The following is a 12,769-nucleotide window of genomic DNA, read 5'->3' on the forward strand; positions in this document are numbered from 1 at the left end:
GAACAAGCTCGACATTAAGATCGATAAGAAGCTCGATAAAGCTATTTATTTGATCATTAATTTATAAATCATTGCCTTTGTTAATGCGGCTGTTAGGAAAATTCTGTGAAGATGGGATTTGCATATAAATCATTATCTTTTTTTTTAAACCCACGGAGGGGCCTACGTGTTAAATCCAAAAATCAGTTACAAAGTCCTTAGAAGGACCCACCAGTTCGCTACTGCTCCGGAGAGCTACAATCAAAATGAAAATAAAAAAGCATAAGAGCCGGTGGTTCCTTTTCCTAAAGTTACAAAAATAACGTAAATAAGGACATGGGCTGTGAGTAGACAACACCAAAAAAAGGACGATCCAGATAAACTTGTTCAGCTTAGTCTTCCTGCAAAACAACAGAAGAACAAAGGAAAAGTAGAGAACCTTACAGTCATTAAAGCTCCCAAAAAAATAGTTGAACTGTAACCTGCAAGAGATTCTCCAAAAGGAAAAAATTAATAAGAAACCAGTTAATACAATAAAGAGAGTGTTTCTGAATTCTACTGTATTTCTTATGACAAGGATTATAAACAATCTCCAGCCAAAACCAAATGTTGTTACCAGAGATACATGCAGCCAGACAGAAAACCTGGTAATCCTCCTCCTTCAACGAGGCCAAGTCAAAACAATAATCATTAGTCGTAGATAACAAGAATAAAATCCAGCAACAAACCAGGTTAAGCTCCTCTTTCAACCCAAAAAGATTAAAAACCTTAAACTTGAAAGCATAGGGCATAGAGCATAAAATGGAACTCCAAAACGAGTGATTGACACACTGAACACCCAGAAAAGCAATTCTCTAAGTCCTTTAAAGCCTAAAAAAAACAGCCAGGGCCTCTAAAAAACCAAAGAAACAACATATCATAAAAGAGACCCCCGTAAAGAACCAAAAAACTATGCAAATTAGTTAACATGTTCCCAATAACCTTTGAAACAAAAAAATGAGAACACATAACCAAAACAATCCACTGAGCAACTAAGCAGGAAAACAGAGGAGTCGGGCATAGAATAGCATTAAACATGGCGAATATAGGGTAAAGAAGCTTTATCAAGGGTAATCATACCTTTAAGAACCGGATGTAAGGAATTGATGTTCAATTCATGATAATTTTCCATGAGACACCCAAAATTAGCCAGCCAATCCGCACAAGCGTTAGCTTCACGATAAATATGAGTAATTGAATAATTGATAGTAGACAAAGACATCTTAATTTTCCTGATCAAATAGAAATTATGAGGATTGCCCAACACAACATTGTTAATTATTTGAACCACAAGTTGGGCATCCACCTCAATCCAAATATTATTACAACCTATTTTGGTGCAAATGTCAATACCATAAGACAGAGCAGTAAGTTCAGCAGTGATAACAGAGCAATTGTTTAAAGGGCCAGCAAAAACTGCTAAAACCTTACCATAATGATCCCGGATAAGACCTCCCATACTAGCACAATGGTTCTTAATAGAACCATCAGAGTTTAGTTTAACAAAAGGCAACTTCGGTTTGATCCAAGTAACTAATTTATCGAAACCCATTAACTTCCCATCACCCAAATGTATACCAAGAGTAGCAGCAAAAGCTCTACAATTGGTAAAATGCTTAGCCGATATAAGTTTACAAGAGAAAAGATGCTGGATTTTACAGTTAATATTAGAGATGATCATATCAGCATTCATGTTAATGCCATTGTGTTTCGCTTCATTTCTGGCTTTCCAAATGAACCACATAATAAGAATAGGAAGTAATTTGAGAATGTGGCCTTTAGAAGGAGTCATCCACCCATTAAGTAAACTAGGTAAATCATTGACAGTAACTCCATAATTAATATTAACCAAATTAGTAAAATAATACCAAACCTTTTGAGCAATTTTACCATTCACAAAAAGATGATTAACAGTTTCAATGTTGGAACAGCATTGACATTTGGACGGAAAAATAAACCCTTTCTTCTGGAGTAAATCATCCATATAAATGAAACCTCTAAGGCATCTCCAAGCTAAAATAGAATAAGAAACAGGAATATTGTAATGCCATAAAGCAGAAAAAATAATCGAAGAATCATAATTGATTCTATAAGTATCCCAGACATTTTTAATTTGAAATTTACCCGAAGAGGATAGATTAAACAGGATTTTGTCATTGCATAACAAATCTAAGGGGATTACCACAATCATATCAATAAGAAAGGGAGGAATGCACTCCAAAAAATTGGACACATTCCAGCAGCCATTAAAAATAAAATCAAAGACTTTAGCATTATCAGTAGAGTGAGTATTCAAAAAATTATCAATAGAATGAGGACCCAACCAATTATCTTGCCAAAAGAAAATGTTACCTTTACCTAGACCCCATTGGATGAAAATTTCTCAGCCTCCCATTTAATTTTACAAAGCCTTTTCCAGGTCAAAGAGTCAGAAGCTTTATAAACACCAAGTAAGGGATGAGATTCTTTACAATATTTGGCATACATAAAAGGAGCCCAAAAACTGGACTTAGTCCTGAAAGAGAACCAGAGTTTGTGAGAAAAAGCATGAGTCATGTCCGATAAATTTTTACAACCTAATCCACCTTCTTTATAAATACCACAAATTTTGTTCCAAGAGGCCCAACGAATACCATTACTGAACTTGGAGCCCCAAAAGTACTTGTTTATAATTCTTTCAATTCTAAGGCAAATAGCAGCAGTAGGTTGAAGGGTATGAAGTAAATAAATAGGAATAGAATTTAAGACAGATTTGATAAGAACTAGTCTACCTCCAAAAGAAAGAAAATTAGACGACCAATGAGTTATTTTTTTTTTGCAAGCTAGTAAAAATATCTTCAAACAAATGACTTCTCTTTTTATCTTTGAAGATAGGGGTACCCAAGTACTTAATGGGCAAAGACTTGGACTGAAAACCACAAATTCTTTGGATAGCCATAATCCTTTCACTAATAATAGTCTTGCTAGCAATGAAACTACTTTTCTCGTTATTAATGGCCAAACCGCTAACAGTATTGAAATGTAAAAGGAAATTGTTCAACAATCTAATGTTATTAATAGAGCCATTAGAGAACATAATGAAATAATCAGCAAAACTAAGGTGAGAAATAGGGATACCCCGAATAGTACGATAGAAAAGTTTAGGGTTCCTTAAATATAAATCTTCTATGCCCCTAGAAAAATACTCCATAGCAATGATAAAAAGAGCGGGGGAAATGTTATCACCTTGCCTTAATCCTTTAGAAAATTTGAAAAAACCATGATTTCTACCATTGATGATAACAGAGAAATAGCAATTCTCAATACTATTCTTAATTAACTTAATGAAACAATCACTAAAACCAAATAAATAAAGCACCTTATAAAGAAAGTTCCAATTAAGATTGTCATATGCTTTCGAAATATACAACTTTAAAATAATGTTTCCACCTTTAGACTTGTTATTAATATCATGAGACAATTCTTGGGTCAATAGAACATTATCGAAAATACTTCTACCTTTCACAAACCCCGTTTGATTAGTAGAAATAATTCTAGGAAGAATGTTAACCAATCTATTGGAAATAATCTTAGAAACAAGTTTGTTAAAGAAAGAACAAAGGCTAATAGGTCTGAAATCATTCCACTTATAGCACCAATAATTTTAGGAATGAGCACGATATTGGTAGAAGTAAAAAACTTAGGGTAGGGATTACCAGCAAAAAAATCATTGACCACATCAATGACATTCGTTTTAATAACACTCCAAGTTTTTTGGAAGAATTTGTTCGTGAATCCATCAGGGCCAACCACAGAATCACCATTCAACTCATTAACAACATTGTAAATCTCCACTTCAGAAGGAGGAAGACACAGCAAATAATTATCATTCTCATTAATAATATTTGGGATAATAGAAGGGTTAGTGATAGGACTATTGCAAAATTGTTCATTGAAAACATCCTTAAAATACTCAACACCAGACTTGCAAATTAAATTCTCCGAATCAATAAAAGTACCATCATTATTCAAAATTTTTTAAATGTGACTCTTAGATCTATTCCTATTAGCTAAAGCATGAAAGAACTTGGTGTTTCTTTCCCCTTTAGTAGTAAATTTAACATTCGCATTTTGTCTCCAGAAAATTTCCCCCTGTTCCAGAAGATGAATAAGATTATTCTTCACACTATTAAGCATATTAAGGTTATCAGACGAAGCATTAAGGAAATAAGCATTCTCCATTTCAATAACCACATCCTCGGCTTCCTTAATATTGGTAAAAAAAATTTTGAAAACATTTTTGTTCCATCATTTTAAGACTTGCTTTAATCTGCTTAATTTGGACCATAATCTAAGCATACCCGTTATATTGTTATCAGGATAAACCGGAGCAGACCAATTGGTATTAATAACATTCATAAAATCATCATGAGAAAGCCACATGTTTTGGAATCTAAAAGCAGTATTATCGACATTACTATTAGCATTAATAGATAATAGTAAAGGGGAATGATCAGATAAAGTTCTGCTAAGATGTTCCACAAAAGACATGTTATGCATAGAAAGCCAATCATTGTTAAAAAGAAATCTATCAAGCCTTTGCCACAAAGTAGATCTATTCCAAGTAAAAGGGCTACCAATAAAACCAATATCGTTCAGGTTACATTCAGAAATCATAGCATTAAAATCTTCCATAGCAGCAGGATTAGGAAGGTTACCACCTCTTCTCTCAGAGGCATTAGAGATGATATTAAAATCACCTCCAATACACCAAGGGCCACTAATGTTAAGAGCAAATTGATTAATCTGATTCCAGAGAGGAACTCGATTCCATCTAGAGCACACAGCATAAACAAAAGAGGCATGACACTTAAAATTAAAGAAATCAATGTGAGCGTTAATAACTTGAGGAAAATCTGAAATAATACTCACATTTATGTTGCTATTCCACATGACCTAAATTTTATTAGACCAGTTGGCAACAAAGTTAGAAAAACCCAAAGAAGTAGCAGTAAAACTAATCTTATAAGAAGAAATAAGAGGTTCAAGTAAAATTAACATCATAATATTATGCATTCTAGATAGATTTTTAACTCTAGCAATAGACTCCTTACCCCCAATCCCTCTCTCATTCCATAAAAGAGCTTTATCATTAGAATATTTAGAAGAATTATGTGCTCTTGTGGATCTAGGAGTCGAGGGCAAAGAAGTCTTAGCATTCTTACCTTTCTTTTTTCCAACTTTAGAAAAACCTTCTTCATCAATACTAATATGTCCACCCCCATTAGGATTAGAGGATGAAACCATCTCCTTACTCACAATATTTGTAGAATGTGTAATGATTTGTTCACTGTTAGAAGAAGGAACAATTTCTCCTTCTTCCCACGCTTCAGTATAAGCCTCCAGATTTTTCTCAAATTCCCTGTTAATACCATCGTTAGATACCGGATTGGTAATCATAACAGAATTAGTAATATTAATAGCATTCAAAGCCGTGGACTCAGTATTAGAAACATCATTATAATTTAACACAGAGTCTATAGAAACAGAAATCTTAGGAACAGTTTCAGTGTCATTGTTCACATCATCACTGTTTTTCTCCCCACTATTAGAATCAATATAAAAAACACACTTAGGAATAATTTCAGTATCATTGTTTGCATTTTCAATGTGAAGCTCCCCACAATTGGAAGCAAAATCATTTATGTTGTTTTGCGGATCCTGTGAAACACCCATAATATTTTCAGGCTTATCAGACCTGGGAGGCGGCTCCACCTGCCCAATAGGCACATAATCTTTACCGGTGGAGCCAAGCTTCCAGTAGTCTGGTCAGCCTATTTTTTAAGCTCAGCGTGCAGTTTGAAGCATTCCGATGAAACATGACCATGTATTTTACAGTGGGGACAAAATTCAGGCACTTTCTCAAACTCAACTTTTTGCATATAACCAAAAGCTTTTGATCCTACCCAAATTTCCTTAGAGTGCTTTAGTAATGTCAACTTCAACAAGAATACGAGCCACAGAGGGCCTCGTCCGAGAGGCAGTCACCTGATCGGTTTGAAGTGGTCTACCGAAAATCGAACCCAGAGCATGTAAAACTTTAGGATTGAAAAAATACAGGCATAAATTAGGGAAGGAGATCCAGATAGGGACTATAGGCGATTCTTCCTTAATATCAAAAAATGGCGTCCATTTGAGAATACGCATTTGACAGTTAAAAATAAAGTAAGAACGTCTAGCAAATATTCTACTTTAGTCAAGATCGTTTGAAAGTTGTATAACAACGTGTCTTGAATCCAAAAGCCCAATCAAAAAAAAATCTGGAAAGCTTTAAGTTATTGAAGAACATGCGGATGGAATCAAGGTTCTGTCTGTTCATACCAAATTTACCGACCAGGGTAAACTGATAAGGTGAAGCTAACTTAAGAACTTCATCATCAGTCAAAAGGATCGCAGGAACACCATTAAAACTCCTTTCACATAAGTTAGGAAGGACATTACCTACGAAAGATTCACCCGACAAAACTTCCTTAAACGATCGAGACTTAGGAGGCGAGGCATGATCACTCGCATCCAGGTTAAAGAAACCTTTTTTCTAGATCTGCTCAGGCCCAGAGGAAGACCCCCAGGGGTTAGAGGACTGAGCTCTAGCCATCCAAAAAAGCCCACGAGGGGCAAAACAACCGCGAAGGAACACAAAGCACAACAGAACTGGAGAAACACAGCGATTGAGAGGAAAGAACAACAGAATCGATCACGCACAAGGAGAGAGTGCAGAAACCCTAAATCGCTAGAGGCGGCGGGCAAAAACTTCTCTCGTGAAGCGTGATGTCTCTATGAGTTTCTTTTTATGATATAAATCATTGTCTTTATTACATAGACAATTGCTTTTATTATAAATGTGTTTGTTCATAAATATGCTCATGAACGTGTTTGTTTGATAGTTAAAAAAAATCGTTAAATATGTTCACAAACATGCTCGATGTAATCATTTGTTAGGAAGCTCTAAAAGTAGAGCTCGTTTATAGTTCATTCATGTTTATTTGTTTAAAGCTCGATAAGAACTAAACGAACGAACATGAACTGAACATGAACACCATTAATTTAAATGAACCAAACATGAAAACAAACAATAAAGCTCGAACAAACATGAACCAACCTTGAACAAGCTGATATTAAATGAACACAAACATGAACACACACATACTCGGCTCAGCTCGGTTCATTTGCAGCCCTACCAACAACACCCCTAACAGGCAAAGGGTTAAGTAAAGGATCTACCTAAGGCATAATGCCATTAACTATAATATCAACAACATGAGGGGTCAAAATTGGATCTGAAGCCACAAGATCAAGAAAGACACCTTGCGCATTCACATCATTAAAATTTTGCTTTGTAATAGTACCATTTCCCACAGAATTCACAATATGCTTAACCATTGTTGCCTGGACCCTATCTAAACAAGGCTGAAGAATGCTACAATTATTTTTATAATGATCCAAAGAATTAAAAAGTTCACAAAAAGGAGGGAATTCCTCCATAACCACTTGTTGAATATAACCAAGATTGTTAGGGCCAATCCAAACAAACTCGGGGTAAGATTTGGAGATCTAATTCAATAAGGACCGAATAAATAGAAGGTTGTGATCCTACATCAGTCGCATTATCAATTTGAAGTGGAAGCCCAAATAAAGAGCCTAAACTATGGAGAATACGAGGCATAAACAAATGCAGATGAAGGTTTGGGATAGAAACCCAAATCAGTATAATCAGAGACACCACAAAAATATCAAACAAAGGAAACCACTTTGTCAATTTCATGAAACAATTGAAGACAATATATGTAAGAGCGGTGGGAGAACACTCTACTATAATTCAAATCATTCATCAGCTTTATTAAAACATGCCTTGGATCCAAAATAGTTACCAACATTCACCGATTAGCTTAAGGTTGAAGAAAAACTTATGAATCACTTCAAGCGGTGGTCTAAGATTTGAAAATTTTCCAACTAAAGCAAACTCAAATGGTTGAGCAAGAGCCAACACTTTAGCTTCTGATATCCACAACGACGGAAGCCCATGGTATGTCAAAATTTTTAGGTCAAGAAACTCAAACGATGAAGCCCCAAACAATGCTTAAAGAAAGGACTAGGAAGATGACCAGTCATTAAGGAAGCCAATATTTCACATATGCATAGTCTCTATCGATGCCAAATCGACAAGAAAATGCACGAATAGCGCAAAACAGAGAAGAAAACCCAAAGAAAAGAAGGGGAAGGAGAAACCCAAAGCGACAAAGCTAAAAAATGGTCGAAGAGCTAAGGATAGAGAGGATGTTTGCTAGGGAAAAAACCCTAGTAGAGCGCCTCGAAGGAGAGAGACAAAATTTGTTTAATATTATACTTCAATAGAAGAAAAGCTTTTTTAAGGGACTAGAGTTTGAGGGTGTATCTATTTTATTTTTACATTATCTCATGGAGAAAGAGTATAAAATTTATGATTTTTAATTTTTAATATAGTTCAATGTTAATTTTTCTTTCTTAGAGGATGACACCGAACTGGAGGGGGCTTGATGAATCCACATTGATGATCTAATGACAGTGGCCTAGCAAGCCTCCAAGAACTGCTTGAAGAAAGAATCCACCACCTAAGAACCAATCCTAAGATACAAGATTCAGAACATAGTAAAACTCAAATATTATTCATCTCAATCTAATCTCTATTACAAGTAAAGGCTACCTATTTATTAACAAATATAGCCCATAATAGACTACACTCAAAATAAGAAAGCACTGATCCTATGTAGCTATATAAGCTACAAAATGAAATAAAACTAGTCTAAAGTTAATACAATCAAACAGCTCAGCTCCAACATCAAAGGAGCTTAAGTTTTGAATGATGGGAACTTTTTCTGTGAGTCCTTCAACCAGTTTGGATTGTCTTAATACATATGCAGAAGAAAAAAAAAATGTCTCAATTGGGATATTTGACGAACCCTTTTTTGAGCCTTAGATTATTTATTATTCTTTAAAGGTTGCATAAGAATAAGGTGAATAATTATCTCATGTAATATATAAGGATGCAGTTTTGCTAATTTGGAGGGACATGTAGTAGAATTATATTAAACAAAAAATTAGTCGATTAAGATGGATGAAAAATATTCTCTTGATTCACAGGCGTAATTAGCCTTAGCTCTTAGGGGGGGGGGGGGTACAAACTTATAAAAAATTAAAAAAAAAACATAAGAAAGATAAATTTCAAATTAAACTCTCATATGACATTATAAATGTTAAGTAAAAAATTATAAAATTTACATTCTATTTTGCATTTTCTTATATTATTGCATTATAATTTCATTTGGAATCAAGTCAAACATTTCTTCTCAGTATATGACACTAGACAATCGTTGAGCAGATAATCATCCATTTTATTTTATAATGGATATTTAATAATTTTCACTGTGGAAAATGCTTTCTCCAATATTGCAGCGACAACTAATAAAATTAATGTTAAGACAATAAATCTGTAAACTAAGGGATACATAACATCTTTCTTATCATTAACTAAATATTTTATAAGATAAGCAATGCTATCCAAAGATGAGAACTTCTTATTTGTATTCATAACAAGAATATATGTGAATAGTTGATACACTAGTGCCACAAGTTCAACTACAAAAAAATCTATTGAATATAGCTCTGCAAGCAAAATTAATTTGCTGTTGTTATAAGCAGAAAATGAATTACTTGGATATAGACATGAAACACAAAGAAGCAATTCATTACATGTTTCAAATAATATATTATTTAACTCTTGAAGTTATATATTAATAATAGTGTAAAAGAAATCCACATGATAATGAAACAAATTTATTATTTTTCATTTTTGTGTCATGATCGATGGAAAGCTTTGAATGCAGAATTCATATTAGGAACATCAATCTTACAAACATTACCAAAAAGTGATATTTCATCCAATAAAGAATCGCATCCAATCCCTCGTTATCTATCAACCGTTATTTGAAGACTTGCACTAATTTTATTGCATTCATAATATCTTGATCTTTTCTCTGCAAGACTTATGATAATTCATTTCTAATACCTAAAATATCAAATATTAAGTGCATTATAAAGATAAAATCAAAAGACTTCATAGTATTTATCAGAATACCAACTTTAATATATTAATGATCATGTAACCCATCTTTTTTAATAATTTCAAGAACTTCAATGATATAAGTATACTTTTTCATCAAATTAATGAAGGTATAAAAATGTGAACCCTAACGAGTGTCACCAGTTCATTATAAATTTGTCTCTTGGATTAAACACCTATCATTACTCAACTTCACTTTGGATGGATGAAATATTATTTAATAATGTTGAATGGTTCTAAGAGTGTCAGTCCTCTTACATGAAGCTCTGACAGTATTAATGATTCTTAAATTGATCTCAAAAAGATGCTTCACATAAATTTTTTTTACAACCACTAGTCACAGCTAGAGATGATGAGCAAAATAATGAACATAGAATGCATGATGATTATCATTAAGTATTAGTGTCTTTAAATCATGAAATGCCCCACGGATATTCGATGCTATATCATATCCTTGACTAAGTATCCTATGTATGCTCAATAAGTGTTTTACAATATATTTTCAATAGCCACCTTTAGTACAATTGCATGCAATATATTTAATGTCTATATATCTTTCAGTAACTTGACTCAAATTATCTACATATCTCACTGTAACATCTTGTTATTCTTTCATAGAAATATAACGGGATTCATCAATTATAATTAAGAAATATGAGTAACCAATATCTTTCATAATATATATTAAAATTTCAACATTTTCACTAACTTTAAATTTGAGCTTACATATTTAGATGTGATTGACTTAGTTTTTTCATTATGATTTGAAAGGAAATCTACTAACTCCAAGTAAATACATCTATTATCTGATCTAGATAACTCATTATACCCATGAAATGATAATATTTGATGTCAGAGAAATTGAATATACTCCACTACTACAGTTAAAATGACCCATAATAGTTTTTGTTCTTCTCATCTTTGCTCAACCATTTAGCAGGAAAATTAAATCATCATCTACTATAGAGTATACTTTAGTAGATCTACATCATGTGGAAGGAAAATCAAACGAAGAGATGGTGGTTCATCTAAAAGGAAATATCCCTTAAATTAGTGAACAAGAAGCCGAAGAAGATATAGAAAGGAATGGAGAGGTGTTTGGTAGTGTAAATATGGTAGATATTCATTCATCTCTATGAAGTGGGAAAGAAAAGGATAAAGGTAAGAGCTACTAATGATGATGATGAAGATGATACATCAATTTTAACTCAATAACTTTTACTACAACTTTGGGAGTTTAAAGTGATATTGAGATTGAAAGGTTTAATATATCATTTATCTCTTCACGCTTGGCTAAGCAGTCAGTGAAACATATATTTTGAATAGCATCAATAAAAAAGAGAATCATTAAGAAATATATTGTATTTAAATTTCATCAATCCAAAATAATTTATCCAAATAGTATTTCTTTTATAATTATTTTTTATTTTAAATTAAGTGATTGAATCTCCTCCAAAATTTATTTTTATATAGTTAGATAATTATTATAGTGAAAGTAGACAGTACTAATATTTGCTAGTAAATATTCTTCATCGTTGAATCAATACTCTACTTTATCATTATATTACTTGATTTGTCATGTATACTTGTGTATATTAAGTGGTATTTTTATAAATTTTATATATATATAAAAAAAACTAAGCATTTTTTACGGAATGATAGAGCCCTAAATTATTTTCACAATTCTTTAGACTACTCTACTACCCCCAACAATGCATAAAGTGAATCTTATGAGCGTGTATGGGTTTTTAGTTTTGGCAAACTAGGTAAGCACCCAAATGGTGCTACTAATCGAGGTATTAGTTATAAATAACAAACCATTTTAGATAAGATGATTTTGATTGAGAACTAATAAGTCTTAGTCTATCAAACCAAGAATTGTTAAATAGAGTTTGATCAACTTATCAAAAGAGGCTAAATAATTCCATGGGATATTCTTGGGAATAAGGATAACAATTTAAGATATTTTTTTAGTGTTAAAGTAGATTTGATAAGATATATATAACATTTTGATGATGTTGATGAGATCAACAAGTGCTTATAGTATACCCTCTCTAGGGTTTTAGGAAATTTTATCTTATGAACTCAAGTGACATTAGAACATAAGAAGTTGTTGTACTTAGGCAACTTGCATGTTTAGTACTCAAGAAATTTTGAGAATGCTTATTACTATAGAATTTAATGAGACTGGTCAAGGATAAATAAACCAATAAATTTAAGGAATATTGTATTTATTAAGCTTAATAAGGGTTCACTAATTACCTAATCTTGAAAAGTTTTCCTTTCTTTAAGTAGTATGTCAATAAGGTACTTACTAAGGACCTATGGCTTACTGAAAGGATTGTTGGACCTTCCAATTACCATGAGTGATAGCAAAAAAAGTGACATTGATTGGAGTTCTTGATGATGGTAAGTGATCCTATTCTATGGAGACATGAATGAGATGAAATGTACAAGGAGTCATTGATATCTTTTACATAGTGTATGAGTTTGAGCATTTTCAAAAGAAAATGCTTATAAATTCTACCAATCCTTTGAATGTCATTGACACATTTATAGTGTTTAAGATAACACTAATGGGATGAAGTAATTTGGTGGGGGATATTTAAGTTTTTT

This window comes from Dendrobium catenatum, unplaced genomic scaffold, assembly GCF_001605985.2.
Source record: "Dendrobium catenatum unplaced genomic scaffold, ASM160598v2 fragScaff_scaffold_1646, whole genome shotgun sequence".
NCBI lineage: Eukaryota > Viridiplantae > Streptophyta > Magnoliopsida > Asparagales > Orchidaceae > Dendrobium > Dendrobium catenatum.